This window comes from Lethenteron reissneri, chromosome 48 (genome assembly GCF_015708825.2).
Source record: "Lethenteron reissneri isolate LAM-NWPU_2019-01 chromosome 48, ASM1570882v1, whole genome shotgun sequence".
In the NCBI taxonomy this organism is placed as follows: domain Eukaryota; kingdom Metazoa; phylum Chordata; class Hyperoartia; order Petromyzontiformes; family Petromyzontidae; genus Lethenteron; species Lethenteron reissneri.
The window spans coordinates 5,336,738-5,345,309 of NC_083826.1; the positions used below are offsets into that span (position 1 = coordinate 5,336,738).

Consider the following 8,572-nt stretch of genomic DNA (forward strand, 5'->3'; position numbering starts at 1 on the left):
TGGTGGTGATGGTGGTGATCATTATGATGGTGATGATGGTGATGATGATGGTGGTGGTGATGATGGTGATCATTATCATGGTGATGATGGTGATGATGATGGTGGTGGTGATGGTGGTGCATCATTATAATGGTGATGATGGTGATGATGATGATGGTGGTGGTGGTGATGGTGGTGATGATCATTATAATGGTGATGATGGTAATGATGATGGTGGTGGTGATGGTGGTGATCATTATGATGGTGATGATGGTGATGATGATGATGGTGGTGGTGGTGGTGATGGTGGTGATCATTATAATGGTGATGATGGTGATGATGGATGTGATGGCCCGTGACCGACACGGCATGTGGGAGGCCTCCATCCAGCAGTAGATTGTCAATGAGCTCTTAAAGATGCTCATCATCATCATTATCTATCGCCTGAACAGACTGTTGGGGCAAGTGTTGTTAACGACCACCTATGAAGACCGGCACGGCATCCGAGGGGTTTGGGTGGCCAGCACCAGGTACTCATTCGAGGCTGAGTCGACCTAGGGGGAGGCCGTGGCCCGGTTCAGATAATCGTCACCATGGCGCGGTGGCGTGCTAACCGCTGCACCACCGCTCCCCACGACAGAGAGAGCGTCTCCACTAATTCACCACCACCGCCACCACCACCTCCGCCACCACCGCCGCCGCCACCACCACCACCCCCGCCACCACCACCACTACCACCACCACCGCCGCCGCCACCACCACCGCTATCACCACCACCACCACCGCCACCACCCCCGCCACCACTACCACCACCACCGCCGCCGCCACCACCGCCAGCCGCCACCACCACCACACCAACCACCACCACACCAACCACCGCCGCCGCCACCACCAACCACGAATCATCTCGAGCAGCTTGGCCGCGTCGCTTTGTGTCTCTCTGGGTACGCTCAGAAAACAACTAATGCCCCCTAAAAAATATCTCGCGGAATAATAGCAACCCCGCCCCCCCCTATGCTAAATCTCGCACCACTACCCCCCCTTGCCCCCCCCTGCTCCCCCCCCTCACTGCCCCCCCCTACCCCCCCTTGCCCCCCCTTTTCCGACTCGCAGTTATCGGGATTAATGATCACCTGCCAGGCCCGGTTCTCCGCTCGCAATCGGGATGATGAAAATGTCATCCCGTGCCGCGATCTCCCACCACCAAGATCGCTCTCCCCGTCTCTCGCTCTCTCGCTTTCTCTCTCGCCCTGTTATTCATTCTCTCACTCATTCTCTCACTCATTCGCTATCCCCGTCTCTCTCTCTCGCTCTCTCACTCATTCTTTCACTCATTCGCTCTCAACGTCTCTCTGTCTCCCACTCATTATCACACCTCATTCGCTCACTATCTCTCACTCACCCACTCATTCACTCACTCTCTCTCATCCACTCATTCTCTCATCCATTCGCTCACTCTCACTCACCCACTCATTCTCTTACTCATTCACTCACTCTCTCATCCACTCATTCTTTCACTCATTCGCTCACTCTCTCTCTCACCCACTCATTCTCTCATCCATTCGCTCACTCTCACTCACCCACTTATTCTCTCACTCATTCACTCTCTCTCACTCACCCACTCATTCTCTCACTCATGCACTCACTCTCTCATCCACTCATTCTCTCACTCATTCGCTTACTCTCTCTCATCCACTCATTCTATCACTCATTCGCTCACTCTCTCATCCACTCATTCTTTCACTCATTCGCTCACTCTCTCTCACCCACTCATTCTCTCACTCATTCACTCACTCTCTCTCTCACCCACTCATTCTCTCACTCATTCGCTCACTCTCTCATCCACTCATTCGCTCTCTCTCGCTTATTTGACTTTAGTCTCTTTCGCTTATTCGTTTTCATTCTCTTCCACTCGCTCTCCACACTCATTCGCTAACGGCCGCTACTTCATTCTCTCGCTCCCCCTCTTTCGTTCGCTCTCATCCACCTGCTGTCTCTCCCTCTCGCACGCTCCTCGCCCCCCACAACATCTCTCTCGATCGCTCTCTAAAATTGGAACGATACAGAGAAGATTAGCATGGCCCCTGCGCAAGGATGACACGCAAATTCATGAAGCGTTCTCTCCACTCTCCTGCATTCTCTCTCTTTTTTACGATCAGAGGAAACAAGAAGATGCTCGGTGTAGTCGCCACTTTGCTTCGTTCATCTTTTCGTTTTTTTTCAATGATTTGCTTTATGTGTCCCCCCCCCTTTTTTAAATGAAAGATTTCACAAAAGATGTCACGCTCTGCTCTCCTCCTTCTTACATCTTCCCCCTCTCTACCCCCCCTCTCTACCCCCCCCCCCTCTTTACCCCCCTCTCTCTACCCCCCCTCTCTACCCCCCCTCTCTACCCCCCCTCTACCCCCCCTCTCTACCCCCCCCTCTCTACCCCCTTCTCTCTACCCCCCCTCTCTCTCTCTCTCTACCCCCCTCTCTCTACCCCCCCCCTCTCTCTACCCCCTCTCTCTCTACTCCATGTCTATGTTCCCCCTGTTTTCTATGTAATATTTGTAAAAAAAAAATTGCACTCTCTGTATATCTCTCTCGCTCTCTCGCCCGCTCTTCTCCACTCTCCTGCACTCTATCTCTGTATATCTCCTCTCGCTCTCTCACTCTCTCTCACTCTCCTCCACTCTCTCTGTATATCTCCTCTCGCTCGCTCTCTCACTCTCTCACCCGCTCTCTCTCGCTCTCCCTCTCGCTTTTCATCTTTAATTCATGGAGCGGTAATGAGCCGAGGCCGGCAGCCTCCTCGCTCTCTCACGTGCGGGAGCGAGAGAATGCGCGTGTGTGTACGTGTGTGTGTGTACGTGTGTGTGTGTGTACATGTGTGTACGTGTGTGTGTGTGCGTGTGTGTGTGTGTGCGTGTGTGTGCGTGTGCGTGTGTGTACGTGTGTGTGTACGTGTGTGTACGTGTGTGTGTACGTGTGTGTACGTGTGTGTACGTGTGTGTGTACGTGTGTGTACGTGTGTGTGTGTACGTGTGTGTACGTGTGTGTGTGTACGTGTGTGTGTGTACGTGTGTGTGTGTACGTGCGTGTGTACGTGTGTGTACGTGTGTGTGTACGTGTGTGTACATGTGCGTGTGCGTGCGTGTGTGTACGTGTTTGTGTACGTGTGTGTGAGTGCGTGTGTGCGTGTGTGTACGTGTGTGTGTACGTGTGTGTGTACGTGTGTGTGCGTGTGTGCATGTGTGTGTGTACGTGTGTGTACGTGTGCGTGTGTGTGCGTGTGTGTGTACGTGTGTGTGTGTGTGTGTACGTGTGTGTGTGTACGTGTGTGTGTGTACGTGTGTGTGTGTACGTGTGCGTGTGTGTGCGTGTGTGTGTACGTGTGCGTGTGTGTGCGTGTGTGTGTACGTGTGTGTGTGTACGTGTGTGTGTGTGTACGTGTGTGTGTGTGTGGGGAGTGGTAGTGTAGCGGTTAGCGCGCTGCGCTATGAACCCGGCCACCCGAGTTCGATTCCCGCTCACGGCCAACATCAGTGACGATTATCTGAACCGGTCCTGGGCCTCCCCTAGGTCGACTCAGCCTCAAATGAGTACCTGGTGCGGTGTGTAAACATCACCACTGGGGAAACAAAGGCGGTCGGGCGTGGTGCTGGCCACCCACCCCCTTGTGTACCGTTCTGGCCTTCATAGGTGCTCGCGAACAGCACTTGCCCCAACAGTCTGTCATAGGCTATACCGGGTACCGTTCTCAGCTGTTAATAATGTTCTGAATCTCTCCGTTCTTTGTGTGGCGTGTCCGAGCGTGCGGATGAGATGATGGTGAGTAAGTGAATGAATGGGGGGCGGGTTTGGGTGAGTTGAGTGTCACAGGGGCAAGTGTCCGCTGGGCTGTACTCGGGGCGAGCGTGGCAATGCACAAGCGCAGAGCCCCAAGTGGCTAAAGGACAAACGGGACGGGGTGGGTGGCATGATTCAGGGTGCTTCAACACAAATGTTAACACTTATACGGGACTGTCGTTTTGTTTAATGGCAAAAAACTGCAACATGATAACAAATTCACCCTGTATAGAGTAGTGTATTGTGTAGTGTAGTGTGTAGTGTAGTGTATAGTGTAGTGTATAGTGTAAATAGTGTATTAGTATAGTGTATAGTGTAGTGCAGTGTAAAGTAGTGTAGTGTATAGTGGATTGTGTAGTGTAGTGTATAGTGGATTGTGAATTGTAGTGTCGTGTATTGTAGTGTATAGTGTATTGTGGAGTGTAGTGTAAAGTAGTGTAGTGTATTGTAGTGTATTGTAGTGTGTAGTCTATAGTGTCGTGTAAAGTAGTGTAGTGTATAGTGTAGTGTATAGTATAGTGTAAAGTAGTGTAGTGTATAGTAGTGTAGTGTATAGTGTAGTGGATAGTGTAGTGTATAGTGTAGTGTAAAGTAGTGTAGTGTATAGTGTAGTGTATAGTGTAGTGTATAGTATAGTGTAAAGTAGTGTAGTGTATAGTGTAGTGTATAGTGTAGTGTATAGTATAGTGTAAAGTAGTGTAGTGTATAGTGTAGTGTATAGTGTAGTGTATAGTGTAGTGTATAGTATAGTGTAAAGCAGTGTAGTGTATAGTGTAGTGTATAGTGTAGTGGGCGGGTGGGCGAGTCCGTACGCGTGTGGGCGGGTGACGAGTTGAGTGAAGTGGGTGAGTGAATGAGTGAGCGAGGGATGACATTTCTATTTCATACGAGTCAGAGCCATACGGGGGGGCGGCGGTGGTGACTGCTCTGCACGTGTCAGGGTGATTTTGTTATTTGCCTGTAATCCAGCAGTGTGTAGGTAGCAGCAGCAGCAGCAGCGAGGGTTGATGGAACACACAGAGACGCTGTGTGAAAATCCCTTCCCGCGCGTGTCGAGGAGGCCATAACCCGACCGTAACCAGAAAAGTGTGACACTCACACCATCTGTTCATTTTGTATGGGATAGCGCGTTTCTCCCTCGCACGCGTGGCTGTTCAAAATCATTTATAAATGTCGTGGCTTGGCTCTCCAACACACACCGTTTAAATTTAGATTCAAAGCTTTCGTGACTGCAGGGATTCATCTTCTTGGTTCTTTCGGTAAAGTCACGTAGAATGGAAATGATAAAATAATACAAATAAAACATAATAAAATAATTCTCTGAGAATTATTTTTAATTCTCTGAGAATTATTTTTTAATTCTCTGAAAATTATTTTATTATGTTGTATTTTTATTATTTTTATAAAAAGAAAACATAATTAAATAATTCTCTTAGAATTATTTTGTAATTCTCTGAGAATTATTTTATAATGTTTTATTTTTATTATTTTATTATTTCCATTCTACGTGACTTTACCGAAAGAACCGAGAAGAACACACCGGTTAGTGCTCTACTAGTGACGAATTGGCCACGTTCTGTTTACGTGACAACCCTTACTAGTTGGCTGTGTCGGGTGGTGGCGGGTTTTAACGACACAACATTTATATTTTACGCGATCTAACCCAATAAAAAACCCTCTATTAGATATGAAAGGTTAACAACACGGGGGGAGTTCAATGAACGACCCCCCCCCCACACACAGCCCCTCTCCCGGTCTCGCCAGGACGCCACCCTGGATGGGATGTAGGGGGCCAGATTGGGGATTTCCATGAGAATGAGAGACACTGGGAGAAGCAGCTGTCTCGTCGGGGTATCTCGGGGTCCCTCCCTCCCCCCTCTCCCCCCTCTCCCTCCCCCTCTCCCCCCTCTCCCTCCCCCCTCTCCCTCCTCCCTCCCCCCTCTCCCTCCCCCCTCTCCCTCCCCCCTCTCCCTCCCCCCTCTCCCTCCCCCCTCACCCTCCCCCTCTCTCCCCCCTCTCCCTCCCCCTCTCCCTCCCCCCTCTCCCTCCCCCCTCTCCCCCCCTCTCCCCCCCTCTCCCCCCCTCTCCCCCTCTCCCCCCTCACCCTCCCCCTCTCTCCCCCCCTCTCCCTCCCCCCTCTCCCTCCTCCCTCCCCCCTCTCCCTCCCCCCTCTCCCTCCCCCCTCTCCCTCCCCCCTCTCCCTCCCCCCTCTCCCCCCCTCTCCCTCCCCCTCTCCCCCCTCACCCTCCCCCTCTCTCCCCCCCTCTCCCTCCCCCTCTCCCCCCTCTCCCTCCCCCCTCTCTCCCCCCCTCTCCCTCCCCCTCTCCCCCCTCTCCCTCCCCCTCTCCCCCCTCTCCCCCCCTCTCCCTCCCCCTCTCCCCCCTCACCCTCCCCCTCTCTCCCCCCCCTCTCCCTCCCCCTCTCCCCCCTCTCCCTCCCCCTCTCTCCCCCCCTCTCCCTCCCCCTCTCCCCCCTCTCCCTCCCCCTCTCCCTCTCCCCCCTCTCCCCCCCTCTCCCCCCTCTCCCTCCCCCCTCCTCTCCTTCTCTCTTTTATTAATTTAGTATTTTTTACGGATCAGAGGAAACAAGAAGATGCTCGCTCGGTGTAGTCGCCACTTTGCTTCGTTCATCATTTCGTTTTTTTTGCCAATGCTTTGCTTTATGTGCCCCGTGCCCCCCCCCCCTCCGTTTAAATGAAAGATTTCACAAAAAGAGTCACGCTCTGCTCTCCTCCTTCTTACATCTTCCTCTCTCTACCCCCCCCCCATCTCTCTAACCCCCCCCCATCTCTCTACCCCCCCTCTGTCTCTACCCCCCCCTCTCTCTCTACCCCCCATCTCTCTACCCCCCCTCTGTCTCTACCCCCCCCCCCATCTCTCTACCCACCCCCCATCTCTCTACCCCCCCTCTGTCTCTACCCCCCCCCCCTCTCTCTCTAACCCCCCATCTCTCTACCCCCCCCTCTGTCTCTACCCCCCTCTCTCTCTACCCCCCCATCTCCCTCTAACCCCCCCCCTCTCTCTACCCCCCCCCCCTCTCTCTCTCTCTCTACCCCCCACACCTCTCTCTCTACCCCCACCTCTCTCTACCCCCTCTCTCTATACCCCCCCTCTCTCTACCCCCCCCCCTTTCTCTAAACCCCCCCCCCCCCTCTCCTACTACCCCCCCTCATATCTCTAACCCCACTCGTCTCTCTACCCCCCCCTCTCTCTAACCCCTCCATCTACTCTAACCCCCCCCCCTCGCCGCCTACCCCCCCTCTCTCTACCCCCCCCCTTTCTCTACCCCCCTCTCTCTCTCTAACCCCCCCCTTTCTCTCTACCCCCTCTCTCTCTACCCCCCCCTCTCTCTCTACCCCCCCCCCCTCTCTCTCTACCCCTCTCCCACCAACCCTCCATCCTCTCAATGTCCTCCTCATCCTCGAGCTTCCACAGCCTCAGAACCAACACCCCACCCCCCATCCTTCCCCTGCAGCTACACTATAAAGACAAAGATCACCCATATAGCCTTAAACAGGCTTTCGGGGCAAGTGTTGTTCAGCGAGCAGCGACTACGATTGCCGCGGCTTGGCTACGTGCGGTGTGAAAGAAGTTTCTAAATAGGGCACGGCACACGAGCGGGTGGATGGATCAGCGCCACGCCGGACCGCCTTTGTCTCCACTAGATACCCGTTTGAGGCCGAGTAGACCTAGGGGAGGGTTCGTGGTGCAGCGCGCTAACCGCTACCCCACCGCTCCCCATCACCACCACGACCTCATCCTCCTGCCGCACTCACTCGAGGTTTGCTGTCTGTGCTGCTGCTGCTGCGTTGGCAATGGCTCACAATTAATGTGTTTTTTTTCCCTGTAACTCAACGCATCAGTCAACAACACTGCTGGCCCGAACGAGAAACGACAACGCAGTAGGCGACGTTCCGGGCAACGAGCCTTTGTTTATAGCAGCGAAGTGCCTGTCGTGACAACGGACCATTGCCCGAAACGTCTCTGGGGCAGCCCATGGGCTTCTCTCTCTCTCACACACACACACGCCAGCATCTCTACCCAACCCCTCCATCCCCACATCTTCATCTCCATCCCATCCTCAGCACCATCGCCACTCTCCTCGCCTTCCCCTCGAACCGCGCTCCAGCCTCCCTTTGCCCCCATTGCCTCCCTCCCCCACACACCCCGCCTCCGTCTCCTTCCCTTCCTCCTCCTCCTCCTCCACCCCAACCCCAACCCCCTACCACCACCACCACCATCCTCCTCCTCCATCCTCCTCCCATCACCATTAATGTTCACTATCAATCACGGGGCCGTTCTCCTGATTGTTACTCGCTCCCGTTAATTCCATGCGAGGTTCCCGGCAAGACCACTCGGACACACTTAAAATGCACGTCCCCCCCCCCATCTCCCCCCCCCCCATCTCCCCCGACTCTCTCCCCTCATCTCTCCCTCCCTCCCTCCCCACCCTCCCTCTCTCCCTCTCTCTCTCTCTCCGTCTGACCAAAAGGAGCCATGCTTAATGACTTTCTTAGTCGCACGCGTACAGTGCAAGGCAGAGCAAACGTATGGTGGAGGAGGAGGTGGTGGAGGAGGATGTGGAGGAGGTGGTGGAGGAGGTGGTGGAGGAGGAGGTGGAGGAGGAGGTGGTGGAGGAGGTGGTGGAGGAGGTGGTGGTGGTGGAGGAGGTGGTGGATGAGGAGGTGGAGGAGGTGGAGGAGGTGATGGAGGAGGTGATGGAGGAGGAGGTGGAGGAGGAGGAGGTGGAGGAGGTGGTGGAG

General features: G+C 54.2%; 1 non-coding gene across 1 annotated transcript; it reads left to right on the forward strand.

Annotated features, from left to right (window-relative positions):
• The first annotated feature begins 2,006 nt into the window (after positions 1 to 2,006).
• On the forward strand, positions 2,007 to 2,108 carry LOC133354781 (U6 spliceosomal RNA). The gene has a single exon (XR_009756624.1). It is a non-coding gene; the product is annotated as a U6 spliceosomal RNA (small nuclear RNA).
• The last annotated feature ends 6,464 nt before the right edge of the window (positions 2,109 to 8,572 follow it).